Here is a 22753-nt window from a genome sequence, read left to right as displayed (position 1 = left end):
AGAGGTATACATTAAATAGCCTGAAGGATGTACTTTTATAGATGACAAGGACATAGTATGTAAACTCAAGAAAGCATTGTATGGATTGAAGCAAGCACCCAAAACCTAGTATGCAAGGTTGGACAAACATTTGACAAAAGTTGGATATAGCAAAGGTATGGTAGATAGTAATCTGTATTGGAAAAAAATTGATGATGGTTTAATGATTTTGGTAATATTCATGGATGAAATCATATTAGGGGGAAATGATGAGGAAGGTAAAAAATTTTCTAAAGAGATGAAGAAAGAATTCAAGATGAGTATGATAGAGGAGATGAAATATTTCCTAGGACTATAGATTGTACATAGTAAGGAAGGAATCTTTATTTCCTAGACTAAGTTCTTGAAAGATTTTTTGAAAAGGTTTGGTTTGGAAGAACTCATTGGAACACCTATGGTAATTGGACACAAGCTATCTACAAAGGGAGAGACACCTACTACAAGTCTATGATCAGAGGATTACAATATCTAACTCACACAAGGCTAGATATAGAAAATGCTATTGGAATTATTGCAAGATTCTAGATTGATGCTAGAGAAGCAAATTATGTAGCAGTAAAAAGGATATTTAGATATCTAAAGTGAACATCAGATTATTGATTATAGTATGACGGATCTTATGATTTCACTCTAAATGCTTATACCGATGTAGATTAGGTAGGTATTATGGATGAAAGAAAAGCACCAGTGGAGGAGCCTTCTTTCTTGGAAGAAGATTCATTTTTTTCTTAAGCAAGAAGTAGGATTGTACATCTCAAAGTATAGTGGAAGCAGAATATGTTGTAGCAAAAAAAATTGAAATCACGTCATTTGGATGAAGAAAATAATAAAGGATATAAGGAAAGAAATTAGTGAACCTGTTGTCATGCATTGTGACAACACAAGCACAGTAAATATGTCTAAGAATCTAGTTTTGCATTCAAAGACTAAGCACATTTCTATTAAGTATCATATGTTGAGAGAGAAAGTTGTAGAAAAGGAAATCAGATTGGAGTATATGAGCAATAAAGAGTAGATTGCAAATATTTTCACTAAGCCTCTTCCCAAAGATACTTTTGAGTATTTGTGAGGTATGCTTGGGGTTATGCCCCTTCCTACATCAGAATAAAAGATGCAAGAGTACATCAGTCTAGGGTAACAGAGTACCATTGTTTTTCTGGGTTGAATGTTAATGCTTCCTATATGGGGGAGTATTTATGATGCCCAAAGTCATCTAGAACTCTTGTTGATATTATCTTGAATAGTGTCTTTTGACACTAGAGCTAGTAAGTATTAGTTGTTGCATAGTTTGATGCAACGATGTTGGTTGGTGAAACCTTTGACATTAATGTCAATGGGGGAAAATATTGCATGAAAAACATTTTGCTAAGGAAGATGTTTGACATAAACACAACATGGAATGATATTTTGGTAGAAAAAACATTGAGGTATATCAATGGGGGAGAATGATTGATGAAGAGGATTTGAAAAAGAAAATTAACACTCTTTTGTTGGTATTCTTGGAACTAGATGTTTTTCACCTATGGTGCCATCAATGCCAAAGGGGAATATTGTTAGAAGATTGTTTCAAGCATTAATTTTGATGATATTCCTATGCGGGAGTATTGTTGATATGTTACTATGATGATATGTTACATTCATGACTGAGTTTTTCATTGATGTCAACATAGTAGTTTTTAGTGGTATTTGACAAAAGAACAATAAAAAGATCAAGCTGGTATGGATGGCTAGTTAAGTATTCTAACTACCCAAGATTATGGGAGATACTTCTAAGTATATGGTATCTTTAGTTAACATCAGAAGAAGAAAGGATAAGTCTACAAGAAGTTATGTAAGATTTGGTAATATCTATTCTAAGATAGAGTTTGTAGAGGCATGTTCTAGTTAACTTGTTATATCTCTTAGTAGATTTGATATCTTCAAGATCAAGGTTGAGGACATGAAGAAGACATGTTGGGGATGACATGGATAAGCTCACTCATCATAATATTATGTGTACCAAAAGTTATTCAAGTTGCAAGATAGAAGATCAATGTTATTGGTAAGTGTAACATGTTCTTAATGTGGTCCTATAATAATTGATTGAGAAGGTCAAACAGATGACTCATGGAATTTTTTTGAGTATTTGATATAAAGGAAGGACAGTTTCCTTTATCTTGGAAGAAATGATATGTTTTTATGATTGATGATAAGTAGTAGAGAGTGCAGAATGCAAAGTTGAACAGACCTATGTGGAAGTGAAGTCAACTTCATTACCAAGGTTTTGCTAAGTGATCATAGGTTAGATATTTGGATCTAAATTTTTTGACCTAGTCTATAAGATCTAAAAATGATTGATTTATTTGACATGACAAAGGATAGAGGAAGATAACAGTAAATTGCTTGTTTGAGCAGTGAGCTCTTCTTGTAGTTGAAATTGCAATTTGGGCAGTGGACTCATCTTGCATACATTGTACCTCAACTCATAACAAGGTTGGTACAACTCCTAATAGGGTTGGAATCTCCTAATAGGGATTCAAAATCTCCTAGCAAGGACTCTATGTACTAAATGTTGTAATAGACTCCTAATAGGGTTCATCCTCTAACAAGGAATATTAATGTCAGTACATCATCTTATGGGCATCATTCCCACCAAGGTTTTCCCTTTGATCAAGGGTTTCCTTAGACATATCTAGTGTAATTGTCTATATACATTTTATCATGGTTGTTGTTTACTTTGGTTGAATGGCTAAGTTTTTTTAAAGAAGATATATGTTTTAATGCTCAAATAACTAATTCACTCACCCTTCCTCTTAGTTATCTAAGGTGGACTATTTTTTCTAACAATTAGGTCAATAAAATTAAATATGGGAGAGATAGCCATGTCCTTGGGCAAGTATACATTGTAGGCATTGGGTCCATACTTCTCAAGTATCTTGCATGGCCCAATCCTCTTCACCTGTAACTTACTTGCGATGCCCTTTGTAACCTGGAATTGTTCAAATAAACAATCACCAAGTCTTGACAAGAAATTTCAACTCTCTTCTCCCCTCATCCTTCTTCTCCTTCAATTTTTGATTTTCCTCCATTAAGGTCTACTTAACCTAATCATACACTTCTTTTATGGATTGAACAGTCATCAACATGCCCATTGATGTTGGCTTTACCTAACAAGTACCTTAGCTCTATGATGCCTCTTAGATGACTCCCATATACTATTTGGAAAGTGCTTAACCCTATTATTATATTCTATTTATCAGTGGAGGAAAAATTTTCTTGTGGTATGACTTGCTCCCAACTTTTCACATACTCCTTGGCAAGGCACCTTAATAGGTTTCCTTGGACCCTATTGATAACCTATATTTGCCCATTTTTTTGGGGATGGTAGGTAGAACTATGTGCTAGGTTTTTTTCCAAGCCTCTTCCATAGGGTCTTCCAAAAGTTCCCCATGAACTTGACATCTCTATTAGCAACTATGCTCCTTTTTAAGCCATGTATTCTAACCACCTCCTTAAAGAATAGGTTGGCAATATTGCTTGCATCATGTTTTGTCTTGCATGGAATGAAATGGCTCATCTTGAAAAACCTATCCACCACAAGTACACTATCAAACCTTGTCATAGACCTTGGCAGTTCCACTATGAAATCCATGTTGATGCATTAACAAGGCCTATTAGGAATGGGTAGAAGTTGGTAGAGTCCTACATTTGATGAAGTGACCTTTTCCTTGTGACATATTCCACATTTTTCCACATACCTCCTTACATCCCTTTGCATTTTGGGCCAGTAATAGAACCTCTCCACAAGGTATAAAGTCTTGTTAAGACCAAAGTGCCCACTTATGCTCCCATTGCACTTCTCCTGTATGCGATTTTCCCTCATATATCCCCTTAGGATGCACAAGTGTTGAACCTTGAACAATAACCCATTCTACAATATGTATTTAGAAAAGTCACTATGAAAATGACTAACAAAGTCAATACATACCTTGTAGGCCTTTGAAAAGTAAATTTCCTCCTCATATAGGTCCTTCAATCCATCCATGCTTATTCTTTGCAACTTGACCTCTTGTACTATCAAAAAGCTCCTACTCAAAGAATCTGGCACTTTGTTGTTTGTCATATTTTTGTGCTTGATTGCAAGAACTTTATCCATTTGATGTGCCTCCAACTTAGCTCATCCTTTGAGTTGATAAAGCTTAGGGCTCAGTTATCTATGAAGACAAAAAACTCCTTAGGCAATAGGTAACACTTTCATTTCTTGAGGACTTGGACAAGTACATAGAGCTTTAGATCATATGTTGAATACCTTGTCTTGGCTTCATTAAGTCTCTCACTAAAAAATGCTACTAGTTTTCCTACTTGGCTTAAAACTACCCCAACTATTATGCTACTAGAATCACATTCCACCACAAATATCTTCTTGAAACTAGACAAAATCAATATTGGTTGTGTTCCCACTTCTTTCCTAAACCTCTCAAATCTTTTGTCTTTTGCCTTGGTCTATGCGAACTTGGTCTTCATGCCTCCTTTTATGGTGTCATTTATTGGTGCACAAATCTCACTAAACCTCCTCACAAACTTCCTATAGAACTATGATAGACCATTAAATCTTTGGACCTTAGTATCTAATCTAGGGGTAGGCCAAGTAAAGATTTCCTCCACCTTGTCCTTGTCCATCTTCATTTTCCCTTGGGATACTACAAACCCCAATTACACTAGCTCCTCCTTCATGAAATCACTCTTCTCTAGGTTTAATGTCAACTTCTCCTCTTGGAGTTTCCTCAAAACCATTTCTAGGTGTTTCATATGATTCTCCCTTGTCTCTCTAAAGATGAGTATGTCATCTAGGTACACAACCATAAATACCCTATGTAGTCTTTCAACACCTCAGTCATGACTCTCATGAAGGTACTTGGAACATTGTTAAGACCAAATGGCATTACCAACCACTCATAGATACATTCATTAGTCTTAATTTAGACTTCCACTCATCACCCTCTTTCATCCTAGTCTGATAATATCTACTTTTGAGATAAATATTGGAAAAGTGCCTAGCCCCATTTAGACAGTCCATTAGATCTTCTATCCTAGGAATACAAAATCTATACCTAATTGTGATTCTATTAATTTCTCTACAATTAGTGCACATTCTCTACTTACCTCCCTTTTTTTGTCTCTAGGACAATTGGTGTGGCCCATGGATTGATGCCCTTCCTAATTGGCCCCTAATCAAGCAATTCTTGGACTTTTCTTGCAATATTCTTCTTCTCTAGATTCATTTTGTATTTAGTTTTTTTTGGCAGTAATGCTCCTGGTATGAAGTCAATTTGATGATTTATGTCTCTCTTTGGAGGTAATTTTGGTGGTGTTTCATCACAAATTATATCTTTGAACTAGTCCAATAGGTTTTGTACCTCTTCAAGTATAAGTTTTTGTGAAGATGGCTTCTCCCCCTTGGGTTTCACCATGATGGCATATCCTACTCCTTCACCTTCTTTCAAGTCCTTAGGGAACTATTTCTGATGCATCAACAATGTCTGACCAATAGCATTCTCTATCTTTTCTGCCCCCATTATGGACTGTATGCTATAGGTGACCCCATCTTTTAAAAAGAATACTTGTTTTCCTTCCCATGATGCACTACCTCCCTATTATACTGCCAAGGCCTTCCTAATATTAGAAAGCATCCATGGGAAGCACATCACATAAGATCTTGTCCTGATACTTACCAATGGTGATGTCTTCCCATACTTACTCATTTACTAGAATATTCTACACCTTATTCAACCAAGTCACCCTATAAGGACACACATGAGGAATCTTTGTTAAACCAAGCTTTTGTAGTACCTTCTCTAACAGGACATTATCAGTAGACCCTAATTCTATGATCACTTTACATGCCTTGACCAAACTTATAAGTACTTCTAAATAGTGCTCTCCTCTTCTTTGGGTTTTCCTTTCCTGGTTCCTTAACCAAGACTCTCCTGAACATTAGGTTATCACACTTGACTATGTCAAGGTCTACTTCACCTATCTTTTGATTATCTTCCTCTTGGATGTATGTCATTTTCTTCTCTCCATAGAATGATGATGCCTTCTTTCAATATCTATAGGCAGGGTGCCCCAAATTTCCACAATTATAACACTTTGTATTGTTGAAGTGTCAACCTCTACTATTGTTCCCATATCTACCCCTGTCCCCATTTTTGGATCCTCTTCCTCTACTAGAGCATCCCCTCTAACTAGTTTCACCAGCCTTGTGATTCCACTTGGAATCCCAATAGCTTCTCTACTCAGTAGTCCTACCACTAGGACCTCCTCTTGAGCCACATTTGAAGTCTCTACCTCTACCTTTGTTCTTGGAACTATAGTTCCTATTTATCTTCCACTTTCCTATCCATTTGAAAATAGCTTTTTAGTGTGGTGAGACTAAATAGACTTAATTCATCCTGAATGGACCACTTAATGCCATTTAGATACCTAGCCACCACAATTCTTTCTTCCTCTTATACCCTTGACCTTAGAGCCAATATTTAAAACTCCTTGGTATAGGTAGCCACATCAAGATCCTTCTACTTGAGATTCTACTTTTGCTTATGAATTTAAACACATAGTCTTTTGGAAAATAGGTTTCTTTTATCTTTGTCACCATAGCCTTACAATTATCTATAGGTTTCCTCCCTTCACTCTCTCTTTCCTCTTGTACAAACTTCCACCATGTTAATGCTTGACATTTCAATCTGGATTTTGCAAATCTCACTTTTGGGCCTCTATTGTCCCGTTACACTCAAAGTAGTTTTCAATAATTTTGATCCATTCTAGGACCACCTCTACATCCATCTTGCCATTAAATAGTGAGACATTTTATAGGCTCTTTCATCCAAATTCCTTGAGGTCTTTAAGGAATGGTTCTTGTTCACCAAGTTGAGGATCTAGTTTAGGTATCTCATCCTACAAACTCACCTTCTCTTTACCCTCGCTAAAGTCTTCATCCTCCTTAGCTTGGGCTGCATGTTCCATATCTTTTATATTATCTTTCACCTCCTCTAAGGCCTCATCAATAAGCCCAGTCTTCTCTTCTATGAGCTTCTTTGGCTCATCTACCTCTTTTTTCAACTCTACATTGGTAACAACCCTTGAAAATCCACTTGACTTAGTGGAATATAGTATACCACCACAAGCCACAATCTTATGGCTCTAATACCACATTGATGGGGAGCGTCTTCACTTCAAAGCTTTCTTTCTCTACCAAGTCTACTCCTAGCCTACTTAGGGTTACTATCCATAACCCCAACCTATAGGAATCCTTCACAATCCCATTTCAAAAACAAACCCACCAAACAATTCAAGTTTCCATCCTCTACCTTCAATTCACTAGCTATGTACAATTTGACCTAGTGTGCTAAAACTTCAACCAATACACCTAAATGGCCAAAATCAAGTTTGAACCACTCTTGTAGGGTTATTGACACATTTACTACCATTATACATCATTCTTTTGATTTTTACACACCCACAACTCCAAATTACCATATTTAGCCTTGTAGCCCTAAGAGCCCCTATTAGCCCTCCTAAAAATTAAGGAGCAAGCTGTAACTCCCAAAAAATATTAATAAGACCACCTAGTGTCTTCTAGAATTTAATTCCCAATGACCTATCCTTGAATATTTTTTAGTTCTTAGGCTCCTATGATGACCATACAATACTACTTTCAAAAACTTCTATTTCAAGGGTTTCAAACGCAATGACAATGATTCTTTCACCAATAGTTTCAAAGTCCACTTTCAACCTCCTCCTCTAAGTTATGAACCCTTAACAATCTACTCCTTCATTTCCTAAAAATATTGGCATGTTCCAATCCACTATTATCACCAAAACTTCAATTCAGCTTTCATTGCACCTTGCCAAGCCTACTCTACTTGCCTAGGGTTCACTCAAAAAATTAACTTATTGACTTGAACAAACCCAAATATAATTATATAGGTTATTTATAGAGGTTTTTTATTTATTTCTAAGATCTGTCATGTTTTGACGAAGTAATTTCAAGCCATAGCCATTTTTAGTGCTATTAACACAAAAGTGGATAGCAAGAACACACAAACTAATTAATTTTCTAAACCTTGTAAAATGAATTCTCTGAACCAAAAAAACTATGCATAGATTTAACACATGGTATAAAGACACTAATACATTAGAAACAGTAATCCAATCAATCCAAAATCTTATTGAATCCTTCAAAATCCTATATTCTATGAATTAGAACTATCCTTCTTGCATATGATGTATGTATAATGGTATCTCCAACCACTGACAATGATTTGGAAGGTCTTCTTATAGAATCCTCTAACCACCTTACTCTTTAGTTTGACCCATAACTACCCCTTTTTCCTTTTTCCCAAAATTGTGCAAAAAGTTGCTAGGCAATTTTGCAAAAACTACAAAGTTGTCAATGAACAACTTTTTGACAACATTTGAAATTTTGCAAGTGGAGCCTCTAAATTTGATTAGTTTGTTTCCATACCTTAGGTAGTGAAATTAAAAAACCTAAGGGCTGATTTTGAACACATCAAGCCCATTTCTAATTTTTTTTCCATATTTTTCCTTATTGAGTAATTTCTAAGTAATTCTTGCTTATTAGGACCTAATTGACAAAACTTGACTCACATTCCAAATGCTACCTATCCAAACCTCCTAAACTCACCTTGGGACTTTATTCATAGTCCTTATTTCCTCAATGTTTGGTTAGACCATTTATAAACCAAAAATTGATTATGGTTTCACCTTTACCCAACTGGGTGGCATTTTAACAAAATGTTCTAAAGCCCTCTAATAAGGCTCACTTTAAATAGAGTGGTTGAAATCCTTTAATCAAGGTCAAATTTAATAGTGTATATTGTAACCTTTAATAGGGTTGGTTCCTCTCAGGGCTCACTTAATAAGAGTGAAAAATAGTAGCATTTTAATTGTGTTTTTTTTTGCAAATTAGGTCTCCACGTTAAATCCTTGTGTCAAATTGTGTGAATGAATTTGTGGTATTTTATGTTTACATTTATGAAAAGTTCATTTGACCTAGGATAGTAATACACTAAGGTGTGAGATATTGGATGATCTAATCAATGCATGCACATGTATTTGTTAAGCACTAGAAATTTTTATCAGTACATTTGGACCTTGGATAATTGATTCACGCACCCCCACCCCCCCAGCCCACAATAGTTTTTCTAAATTATTCCACCAAATGTTATTAGAGTGCTTGGTGATTGTGAAGTAAAATATTTGAAGATACTTTAAGCTAAAGATCAAGATGTAAAGAAAGGAGGTGCCCAAGTTATACAAAGAGAATTTTCCTACACGAAAAAGTTTGATCAAGTTGCACCTAGGAGGACTTGGAGATTATGCATAGTTAACTATCACCACTTAACATGTTGAAGTAGTTGGAACCCTAACTATGAACAACTAAAATAAAAGAAAGAACACAATCAAGAAATGTTGGAGATTACATCTTCCCTGAGCTATTCAAAGTTTGAAGACATCAAAACATGTGCTACTTCTAAAGGAATGTGGGACTCCCTACAAAAGATCTATGGAGGAGACGAGAATGTGCTCAAAGCCAAAGAAGAAATTCTAAGAAGAAAATTTGATGAAATGAGAATGCAAGAAGGTGAGACTATAGTCTAGTATTGTGCAAGAATCAAAGATATTGTAAATGAAATCAAAGGAGAAAATGAAATTATTAAAGATGAGACTATGATAAAAAAAAGTGTTAAGAACCTAGTTGCCTATATATGATATTAGAGTCTCTATTATACAAGAACTGAGGTGTACTCCTAGTAGTTATCTGACCATTAAAGGACTAGTTGGTAGACTCACTACTTTTGAACTTTTTAATTTTAATAATTTAAAAAATGAGAATATTAATTCTACTTTCAAAACTAAACTAACACTCAAAGAACCTAAAGGAAACAAAAAGGTCAAGCATCTTGCTAGTGACAGTGAAATAGATAATGAAGATATAAAAGAACTGGATGCACTACTAGCTAGGATATTTCATAGAGGCAAGGGAAAATACAAAGGTACATTACCCATAATATGTTTTAAATGTAATAAAGTTGGTCATATTGCAACAATGTGTCCTAGGAAGACAAATAAAAAAAATGAGGACAACTCTAGAAGTAGAAAAGATGAAAGTAACAAAGGCTATAAGGACATGGGAAAGAAAGCCTATTACATTGCTGAAGAAGAATTTAATAATGAATCAAATGATCATGATGATGAAGTTGTTTATGTTTCTATATAAGATGATTTAGATGAAGATGAGGAAAATCAATTAATATATTATGTAGCCAAATATGACAGATGGATCATTGATAGTGGATGTTCTCATTACATGACTGGTGAAAAAAGTAAATTCATTACCCTTGAGAATTATAATGGAAATATTATTAAATTTGGTAGTGATGCACCCTGTCCTTTTAAAGGAAAAGGATCAATAAGATTGAAAAACAAGATCATGTGTGACAATGCTTACCATGTGAAAGGACTTAAATATACTTTGTCGAGTGTGTCACAATTAAATAGTTCAAGATGAAAAGTTGAATTTGAACACAAGAAGGCTAAGATCTATGATGTTGATGGAGAACTCATTGGAAATGGTGATCAAACAAGAGGTAATCTATTTTATCTTGACATGACTAAAGAAACATGTATTGTTGTACAATCTAATGATCTGTGGCTATGGCACAAAATATTATGTCATGTAAATTTTAACAACTTGGTTAGTATCAATAAGATGAAAAGAGTCAAACGTTTGCCAAAACTGAAGAAACCTAATAATGTGATTTGCAAACAATGTTCATTAGGCAAGATGACAAAGTCTAGTTTTAAGAGTAAGACTCATACTTCAAAAAAATAAATTTGGAACTAGTTCATATTGATCTGTGTGGACCAACTAATGTGGAAAACTACAAAGATGACAAGTATTTTATTATGTTTGTTGATGATTACTCTAGAATGATGACAATGATTCTTTTGAGGGAAAATTTTGATGCTTTTCAAAATTTTAAGTGGTATCTAGAAAAAGTTGAAAAGAAAATTGGTAAAAGATTGAAATTTTTGAGATCTAATGGAGGTGGAGAGTTTACATCGAATGAATTCAACAATTTTTTCAATGGTAGAGGAATCAAAAGATAAACTTCTATACCTAAGACCCCTCCACAAAATTGGATAGCTAAAAGGAGGAATAAATCTGTGATGGATTGTACTAGAATACTAATGATGGAGAAGAATTTTGCTTCAAAATACTAAAGTGAATCTTTCGATGTAGCTATCTATACCTTAAACCAAGTAAAAGTCAAGAAAGGTACACATTTCACACCTACTGAATTATGGTATGGATACTCACACAATTTCAAATATTCTAAAGTATTTAGAAGTAAGTGTTACAGTATGAAGGACAAAAATGGAAAAATTGATGTAAAAAGTGAAGAATGTATATTCCTAGGATATTCCACAAGAAGTAAAGCTTATAAGCGTTTAAATACTAACACTGACAAAGTTGTCAAAAGTGCAAATGTAAAAATTAATGACTATATAGAAATACATGAAGATGAACAAAAGAAGGAACCTCAGAATTACAAAACCTTTATGTACTACTATGAAGGCATGTTTGATAATGTTGATGATACTCTAAACCAAGCTACTAATCAGCAAGAATTAGTGACTTTTGAGTCACATACAACAGATGTGAAGTTGCATTTAGGAGATGAGCTACAATCAGAAGATGAGGTACATTATGATACTAAGGTAAGCTTATAAGAAAGTAATGTCAAGTTAATTGATAGAGAAGTGCATGGTAAACCTAATATTGAACTTCATGAATGACATATTGTTGAAAAAAGAAGAATATAGCCAAGATTATCAATATATGTTAGAAGACATCATCCTTCTGAACAAATCATTGGAGAAAGAGGATGGACCAATTACAAGGCATAGATTAAGGAATGAAGCATGTTTGTTAAGAATACATGAACCTAAATCAATGAAGGATGCATTAGAGAATGAACACTGGATTCAAGTCATGAAATAAGAAATTTCTTAGATTGAGAAGAACAAATCGTGTACACTAGTACCAAGACAAGAGGAGAAGAATGTTATTGAAACAAAGTGGGTGTACAAAAACAAATTAGATGAGAATGGTTAAGTAACAAGGAATAAGGCAAGGTTATTCTGCAAAGCTTATGCTCAAGAAGAAGGAATTGACTATGCAGAGACATTTTCCCCAGTAGCAAGATTGGAAGGAGTAAGAACTTTTTTTTCTTATTCTTCTTATAAAGGATTCAAAGTTTATCAAATGGATGTTAATTCATCATTTTTGAATGGTATACTAGAAGAGGAGGTTTATATTTAACAACCTTAAGGATTTTTTAATCTACACAATACAAACATGGTGTGTAGATTGCACAAAGTTTTATATGGTTTAAAGCAAGCTCCTAGAGCATGGTATGAAAGGTTGCATAATTACCTTGTGAAGATTGGTTTTGAGAAGATTGATGACAACAATAATTTGTATTTGAAGACAGAGGGAGATAAAAAAAAATTTACTAGCTGAAATATTTGTTGATGATATCATATTTGGAAGAAAAAATGCATTGTGTAAAACATTTGCAAATGAAATGATAAAATAATTTGAGATGTCTATGTTTGGAGAAATAAAGTTCTTTATTGTATTACAAGTATATTAGATGAAATATGGTATTTACATTACTTAGTCAAAATATGTAAAGGAAATCTTGAATACTTTTTGTATGGAAGATTCAAGAAAAGGTAGTACTCCCATGGTAATAGGACATAAACTATCCAAAACTAATGATTCTACAGAAGTAAATCAAACGTTGTGTAGGTTTATGATTGGAAAATTGCATTATGTAGTTAATAGAAGACATGATATTGCACTAGTTGTATAGATTGTTGCAATTTTTTTGCAAATACTAAGAATAATCACTTAATGGTTGTTAAAAGGATTATGAGATACTTAGAAGGTATAGAAGACTATGGTGTATACTACAAGAAGAATGACAAGTTTGAATTGAGAACCCATGAAAATTTTGATTGGGCTGGAAATATTGATGATAGGGAAAGTACAAGTGGTGGAGCATTATTCTTAGAAAAAAGATTGGTTTCTTGGACTAGCAAGAAATAGAATTGTATTTCACAATCTACTATTGAAGTTGAATATGCGGTTGTTTTAGTGAATTTCACAAACATCGCATGGATCAAATAGTTACTCAAAGGAATGGAGGAAGAAATGAGGAAACATGTGGTAATATACTATGAAAATACAAGTGTTATAAACATATCTAAGAATATTTTAATGCACACAAAGAAAATGCACATTGCAATCAAGTATCATTACTTGAGAGAATTGGTTTAAAACAAAGAAGTGAAAATGGAATATTTGAATACAAAGGAACAGATAGATGATATATTCACAAAGGCTTTACCTAAGGATGTACTTGAATATGTTAGAGGTAATCTAGGTGTGATACCCCTATCTAAAGATACTTAGGAAGAAAGAGTAGTACCCTACATCAACTAGGTTGAATGACATACTTTACAACTTGGTGTAGTGGATCTTACTTTAGGAACTATCTAAGTAAGGAAGGAACTGAATTAAAACATTTACAATCACATGAAAGGTGATAGAGGGAGTTCATGAATTTCTAATATATACATGAGAAGATGAAAAATCTTTGCCATTGTTGTCAAAGAGGAAGAAATATAGCATTACCAAGATAGAGGGAGATTAGTATCAGGAAAGAGGGAGAAAGATTGTTGTCAAGGTGAAATATAAAGAATAAGAGTTTACACTGAATATCTAAAGAAGAAGAGACTGTAGCCTATATAGAAGAAGGATAGATACTAATAGAGGGAGAGGTTTCAATACAAGGTATTACTTTTTTCCTTTTGGTATTGTTTTTGGTATCGATTTTCCATCAATGCCAAAGAGGGAGATTATTGAAAAGGAAGATTGTTGAAGTATATAAATGAAGGAGATTTTTGAAACCTACCATGGAACAATCATCATTTGATTAATTGATGAAGAGGATTTCAAAAAAAAGGTTAACAAGAGTACCTAGAGAAAGGTTAAGTTTTATGGTGTATAAAAGGAGCACTTAGAACAAGTAAGAATTTGATGATATAGTGTATTTTTTATCTACTTAAGGATACAATGAAAGGATACTTAAGCAAAGACAAGAATAAGACTATAAAAAGAAATGTATCTGCCAAGTCTAACTGAGTAAATAGTTGAAGCAGAGCAATTTAGTTCATGCTAAGCAAAAAGTTAGTTGTGGCTAAACAAAGTGAAATTTAATATGTGTTGAGAAAAGGAAGTTTTTGAGCACCAATAAAACTTAGAATGTGTCAAGCATTAGAGAATGACAATAAATACTAAGAAAAGACTTAGTTCATACTAAGCAACCTATTGTTGACCAAGCATCATAAGATAGTTATTGTTGAGAAAACAACATGTTATTTCCAATGGACAATATAAAGACTTTGATCAAAGATTTGACAAATTTGAGCTAATAGAGTTGATTTCTTGAATTATGTGAAACATCTTGAAGAAAAGTATGATGAGCTTGTGGTACGGATTTCAAGACAAATCATTTTAAGATGAGTTTGAATAGGATTGTAAGGGAAATTTCTAGAGGGAACAAAATGGAAAAGAGGGAGGATTCGATGAATCTAGCCTAACCCTAAGATGGATGATTATGATGAAGTAGCAAAATATCAAAATTTTATATATAAGTAGATACAAGGCCAGAAGAAAATTGTGAACTGTATGATAGAAAAAGAGAAGCATTTTGGAGGGTTTGCTTCATATGGTGGTTGAATGAAGGAACCTATAGTTAACATACTAGGAATGAAGGCTTAAGGAGGTGATGGCTTGAAGGGTGAACAAGCAATCAAGGACAAAGGGGAATGAATGGAAAGTTAAATGATGAGCTGATATCAAGTCCTATTATTACTTTCTAGCAATTGTATCAGTCTAGATAATTCCTTTGGATTAAGGTTGACCTAATAGTCATAAGTAAATCCTTTAACTAGGTAACATTCTAATGGAATATTTTGAAGTCCTCTAATAAAGCTCACTTTTAATAGGGTGATTGAAGTCCTTTAATCAAGCTCACATTTAACAGTGTCTATCGCAAGCTTTAACAAGGTTGGCTCCTCATAGGGTTCACTTCAGAAGAGTGAAAATTGGCAGCATGTTATTGGTGGTTTTTCCCAAATTGAGTTGCCACATTAAATCCTTGTGTCAAATTATGATTGAATTTTTGGTATTTCATGTTTACATTTTTGTAAAGTTCATTTGACTAAGGATAGTATTATACTAAGTTTTGAGATATTGGATGATTTAGTCAATGTAGGCACATGTATTTTGTAAGTACTAAAAAACATTATCTGTACATTTTGACCTTGGATAACTAATTCACCCCCCCACCCACCCCTCTTAGATATTCTAAACTATTCCAACAATAATTGGGACACTACAGGATTAATCATTTTTTTACAAATAGCCAAAGTGTCATTCATCTTGGGAAGAATTTTTCTCTATATTTAAATAATAACATATATAGTTGTGGTACCATTTCATTCAGTCAATTTTGGATGATAGAAAATTAAAGATGGAGAAGATACATATGAATGATGATTCGACAGATATGTTTAGAAAGGTAGTAACAAGGGAGAAGTTGAACTCTCTTCAGCCATGATTGGTCTTCTACACTAAATAGAATAAAAGAATAGTAGAGTTTAGGGTCGTTTGATATTCGAGTGGGAACTGCATGTCTAGTAGTGCTATGATTAGTCTCTGATTGGGAGGTTATTATTTTGGAGTCTGATCACTCTCCAAGTGGGAGATTGTTGTGATGTGGGGCCTAATCAAACTTGGAGGTTTATTCAATGTAGTTTCCCACCATATTATTTCTATGGGGGGTTTTCAAGGGTAGTGCCCCTAAAGCCAAAAATGACCCATTATTGTAAAAGGCATCAACTATTTTTTTCCTATCAGATAACTTATTCTAGCCCTAATTTTTTAAGTGGAAAAAGATTATATAAAAAGGCTTAGGGTTGGGGATTTCATAATGTATGATGATATATTGTAGCTTCTTGTGATGATATTTAGTTGCAAGGGATTGCAGATTGTAATCGCTAAACAATAATAATGTTGGACTTGTTGTTGGTGGACGTATCTCAGGGATTGGGTGAACCATGTTAAATCCTTGTGTCTTGTGTTCTCTTGTGTTTGATTTTTTATTTTCTAAGATTTATTATATTTGCATGTAACTATTATTTCTACCTGTGGTTAATCCTAATAGCTACTATATAAGTAGACACAAGGATAGTTGTAGAGACAATATGAAAAGACAAAAAAAAGGTAAAAAGAAAAGTCAAGCAAGACAAGGCCTGATAGGATCGCTAAGGGAGCATTTCTGAAGATTGGAAGAATTGCATAGGATGTGTGGATTCATGCTTGTTCACATAGATTTCATGGTTGTGTCTATGGCTTTGAAGGCTTCCATAGTTGTACTACAATGGTGTTTTTGCTAAATAATACACACTGATGGATAGGGTTAACTTTAAGAAACCCCCTCCCCAAAAAATATATAAATTTGTGTCTAATCCAACATTACTTTCAAGGGGAATTAGTTTTTGTTGGCAATTTTTTTTTCTATGTCACAAAAAATTTAATGTTTGATGCAATTTTTTCTCGACCAGTACAAAATTTCATAAAATTAAGGTGATTTTTTCCCTTTTCATACAAAGGGTGTATATTGTATAAGGTAATTTTTCTCATTCATTGGAAAAATATATATATTGCATTAGGAAATTTTTTCAATTGTTGGAAAAAAAAATATGTTTGATTAGGTGATTTCTCTTATTTATTGGAAAAAATATATAATTGATTAGTCAATTCTTCTTGTCTATTAAAAAAACATATATAATGCATTGGAAAATGTGCTAGAAAATGATGTGATTGTTCAATGAATCAACAACTAGAAATTAATCAAGTGCTTTTCAAATTAGTTGTCAGATTATCAAAAGATTGTGCTCAAACAGAAATCAAAGAGTGATAAGAAAGTGAGGTTTCTATATGATGACACCTATGTGATTTAACTCTCCATTGAATGGGCTTATTTTACAATAAAATTTAAAGTATCATTGAAAAACTAATTCATTTTTAAAATTAGAAATATTCTAATATATTTAAGAACTATTATCTTTGTTAGTAATATTATAAAGGTGATGTCATGATGACCATTGGATGAACAAAGATCAACAACTTCAAATATTTTTTGAGCCAAATTTGGTAATAGCCAACTTAGCTTTTCTAAATGCCCTTGAAAGAAGACACATGGCAAGCATGATCAAGTATCAAATTACTATACCTATAGTAGCACCATTTAATCAAGTTAGATCAATGACTAGAGATGATTTTTGGGCAAATGTGTGGAATGCTCAACCAGTTTTATAAATGCAGTTGAAAAAAAGACAAGTGTCATCTCTAGTCTCTAATAAATAATAAATATACTATATAAGAACACTCAATTATTCATATTGTAATGACTTTTTAATTATAATTAAAACTTTAAGTATCTTATATTAATTAGAATAATTTAACTATACTGTATTAGGTCCTTAATAATTTTTAATCATCATCAAAAGCATAAAATAAGATAAATATAATTTTGTTAAAGTAAATGGTTTAGTTTAAAACTCAATGCACAAAAATATAACATAAAAAAGTTAAATTATTTCTCAAAATAAAACATAAACATATTTATTTAGTTTATTTTTAATTAGTAATTTGCATCTTTAACAAGTGTTAATAGAATTTTGTTATTACTATAATATAATAAAAATTTATATTATAATTAATAATGATTAAGATGTTTTTTGGGCTGATTTGGGTAGCACTCGTAACTCATCTCATTTTCCCAAATCACTTCAAAGAGAAGACACATGGCATACATGTAATGCCAATGATTATTCACTAATCATTTTGATGTGGAAGGTGGATATCATAGTGACATGCAAGACAAGGGATCAAGCCGACCATCATTCCATCAACTTAGATCAATGACTCCAAAGGAATTTCGGGCCAATTTTGGTAACAGACAACTTGTATTCACATATTCCCTAGAAAGAGGGGATGTGGCATACTTGACGTAACATCTCTTGTAGCATGATTAAATTATTTCAGACTGATTTTGGCAAGAATAATATTTCTTTCTAAAATGTCACAAAAAGAAGACACCTACCATACATGAATTGGGTGAGAAAGAACGCACATGGCATTGACATAGACCATGGTACAGTAATAGGACATGTGAAGATCGATAGCTAACACTATTGGAGCATCAAATATCGACAAATTGAGATTTATTTTGGCCTAAGTTTGGCTACCTTCAAAAATAAATTAAAATTTCCCCCAAAAATAAGTCTTCAAAAATCGGGCTGATTTATGCTTGAGATTTATTTTGGACCAATTTTTGTTTTCCTTCCAAAAGGAGACATGTAATTTTGGACATCAAATTTTAGGGTTATAACATATAAATCTTGAAATGTTCTTATTCAGGAATCATCTTATGTCAATTTATATTTTTGAGTAGCTTCGGTTCTAGTATAATTTTGTGGACAAAAATATATAGCGAATTATAGAGGATAAAATTTCGCTAATTTTTTAGGAAGAAATTTTTATCTAGGGATTATCAAAGATTGAGTATGAAGTTAAAGGATAGATTAGAGTTCCCCAAACTTCATACTAACTGAACAAATAATATAAGAAATTGATGACATCAAATTCTAGCTTGCTCCCCAAATATGATGGCCACTAGCATAATATGTAGATAAACTACCTTATCCACGTCATAGTCTACAATCAAAATATCATCACAACCCACATTCAAAAGATGATCAATAGCTGAATTACCTTCTTGGTATATATGAGAAATTGTGCTTGAAACAAAGGAGTCAATAAGCATCCAAATTTTCTTATAAATATATTCCAAGGTTTTCTTAACAATTTTTCTATTAATATAGGCATGAATAGAAACCATGGAATCCCCTTCAATGTGGATATGAGTACATCCCAAAGAAATAGCAATCACTAACCCCTATAATAACGTAGAAGCTTCAACCACATTATTCATACCCTATGGGATGGGAGATGAATATAAGGCAATAGGAACTCCAAGATGATTTCTCAAGCAAAACTTGATGCCTAACTTACCTAGGTTCCTACATGACACTCCATCAAAATTAAACTTAAAAACTCCATGTTCTAGTGGGGACCATTTAACCTTTGTCCTATCAATTCCTCTTGATGCCCTATTAAAAGTAAGGAAAGTTTGGAGAGAAATATATTTCCACTCCTCGATTGTAGCATCATCCCAATTAGAGAATAGGATGTGTGAGGAATTGTTCTTAATATTGGTTGAAACTAGTTCTAAAATAGACTTTCCAATAGTAATCTTCACAACATCGATTGTGGAAGGAGATTTCCTAAAGATACACTTGTTTCTCTCCCACCATAATGACCAAATGATTATAGAATGAGAACATATATAGATAGATGCAAGGATAGGCTTAGTATAAAATGTAGGCAAAGATTCAAATAAATCCTGAAGGGTATTAGGGAGTAGCATAAAAAAATTCAACTTATTAAAAAAAAATTTTTAGCATTCCTATGCAAACTCACATTGTAGAAACAATGATATGCATCTTCAAAATCTTGTTGAAAGAGGGGACATCTAAACCTCTGAGAAATGCTAGTTTTTTCTAGCCTATCACTAGTGAGTGGTCATTTTTAGAAAGTTAGCCAAGAGAAACATCAGGCTTTAGGTAATGTACAATCATTCTAGCAAAATGAGAATGTGCTATTTTTTATTCTAAAATCTAATACTCTATTGAGAGCCATGTACCCTACCTTAACTGAGTAATTACCATCAAATGCAAGGATCCAAAAAATTGAATTCTCACTATCTTGATAAAATACCTTCCTCTCTTTTAAAATATCCTAAAAAAGGTTGATATAAAAATCAAAAATAGGAAGAATACTAGGCTCCTTCCAACTGACCCGATGTGACATTGGATCCACATGATCTATATAGTGACACATCTTATCCCCCCAAGAGCATTTAAAAACATGGATAGAATCATCAAATTTAGGAATACTTACTAGAGCGAGGAAGCCATTCCATGAATCTTTCCAAAAGCATGCCCTCTACCCACTATTAATTTCCCAGGATATGCAATCACCAACAATTTGTGTAGAGGCAGCCATCAAATTCCATATCTTAGAGCCTTTGGGTAGAAAAAAAAAAGAGATGATACAAGTGGGATCCATAGAGTCTAGGAATTTTTTATTGCATAATCCTACACCATATGCTATTTGATTTCTTCATCATCTTCCAAACCAACTTTCCTCCATATGCTTTGTTTCTAAGAGAAATATCATGAAGGCCCACCCCACCACAATGTTTATCTAAAGACATCTTCGAGAGTGAAATTAAAGGGATTTTCCTCTACCCTAACATATTGCTGCTCCATGGAAAATTGGTAATAATCTGCCTAATTTGTTTAATCATTGTTGTTGGAGTATGAAGAAAAAAAATGAAATAGTTTGGTACAACTGAAAGAATAGTTTTGACTAAGATAATTCTACCTAACAAAGACAACCACCTGACTTTCTAGGTAGAAATTCTATTTTTTATCCTATCCACAATGGTCTTCCAGTACATAGTTTTATTTGTACCTACAAAACAAGGAATTCCCAAGTAGACTGAAGGAAGAAGATCTTGTTGGAACCCAAAAATATGAACTATCTTATAAGAAATAATCACATTTGTAAAGAAGATGTACAATTTAGACTTAGGGGCACTAATGCTTTGTCCTGATATTGAAGTGAACAAATCCAAGACTTTTTTCATTATTCTAGGTTCTTGCAATGTCCCATGGCCAAATAGGAGAGTATCATCTATAAAGAGGGAGTGAGTGACTGAAATTGTAGATCTTGGAATTTTTATCCCTCTCCACTAATTTTGAGCATGTTTAGAAGGGATCAATCTACTAAATGCTTTGGCCATAATAATAATAAGTGACGGCAAGATCTAATCTCCTTACCTCACCCTTTGGGAGGAAGAGAAGAAACCTGAAGGAACCCCATTTGTAATTATTGAGAATGAAGCCTCTAATAAAAATGCCCCATTTGCACCATTGAGAAGAAAAGCCAAATTTTAGAAGCACTTTAATGAGGAAGTTCTAGTTAACTTTGTCATAAGACTTCATCATGTCTAATTTGACTACAAAGGATGGTATTTGGTGAGTATTCACCAAATGAAGAACCTCATGAGTGACTAAGACACCTTCCATTTTCTCCTTCCCTAGCACAAATCCTTCTTGCTCCAAAGAAATGATGTTGGGAAAAAGCTTATGGAGCCTAAGATAGATTGATTTGGTGAAGAATTTGTAAACCATGTTGCACAAAGAGATTGGTCTAAAATCTACAAATGTTTTAGGGGATGAAGACATGGGAATCAAAGAAATATTGGTGGTGTTAAAATTCTTGATCATAAAAGCATGCTTCCTAGATTCTTCCATTGTTGCAAGTAACTCAAAACCAATGAAATCCCAACATTTCTAAAAGAAAATTATAGTGTACCCATCTAGTCTTGTGGCCTTGTCCATGGGAATATTGAAAATTACCTCCTTAATTTTTGCTAATGTGAATGATTTCACTAATTTTGAATTATCTTGAGGGGTGACCAGTTGAGGAATGACTGATAGTAAGTCTTCTTCTAGCTGAGGAGATGGTTAAGGGCCTTGAGGTGAGTCTAAAAGGTTTTAAAAAAATTTAACACCCTTTTCTTGAATATCTCTAGCCCCCTTCAAGAGTAAGCTAGACTCAAAATGCTTAATTTGAAATATAGCATTAGATGTCTACCTTTGTTTTACTAACATATGGAAGAACTTAGTATTCTTATGACCATTGTTAAGCCATATTTCTCTCAAATTTTGTCTCCAAAATTTCTCCTCTCTCCAACAAAGCTCTTCCCATTCATCTTGCAGCACCTTTTGTTTAACAAAATGATCCTAGTCCAAACCATACTAAATAATATGTCAATTAATCTACTCTAACTCTTTAGCCACCTTATCCTTTTGTGTAAAGATGTTATTGAACACATTCTTGCTCCAGCTCTTGATATTTCTTTTAATGTACTAAAGTTTTTTTATAAAACTAAAATGTTTTAGACCCTTCCACAAATAGTACACTAATCCACCCTGCTAGAGTAATGGAAAAATGTGTGGATGTTTGAACCATAGGTTCTAGGATTTGAAAGAAGATGTGTACTTAGGGACTAAGAGACCAATAGAAATATTCAACAAAACTAGATAATGACCAGACCTAGTAAATGGTAACACTTCTAAAGATACATCAAGCTAAAACAACTTCCAACTCTAGGACAACAAAAATTCATCTAACCTTTTAGCAATTTGTAGGAAACCCTATCTCCTATTAGTCCAAGAGAACATCCCATTATTTGGAACAATATCAATCAAATCATTGTCCTTAACAAAGTTGCCAAAATCATCCATGACCCTAGTGGGTGAAGATATGCCACCCTACTTTTCATAATGGGACCCAATGGCATTAAAGTCCCCAGCC

The sequence above is a fragment of the Cupressus sempervirens genome, chromosome 9 (genome assembly GCF_028749045.1).
Source record: "Cupressus sempervirens isolate cs-2001-9-10 chromosome 9, ASM2874904v1, whole genome shotgun sequence".
In the NCBI taxonomy this organism is placed as follows: domain Eukaryota; kingdom Viridiplantae; phylum Streptophyta; class Pinopsida; order Cupressales; family Cupressaceae; genus Cupressus; species Cupressus sempervirens.
This window is presented reverse-complemented; position numbering follows the sequence as displayed.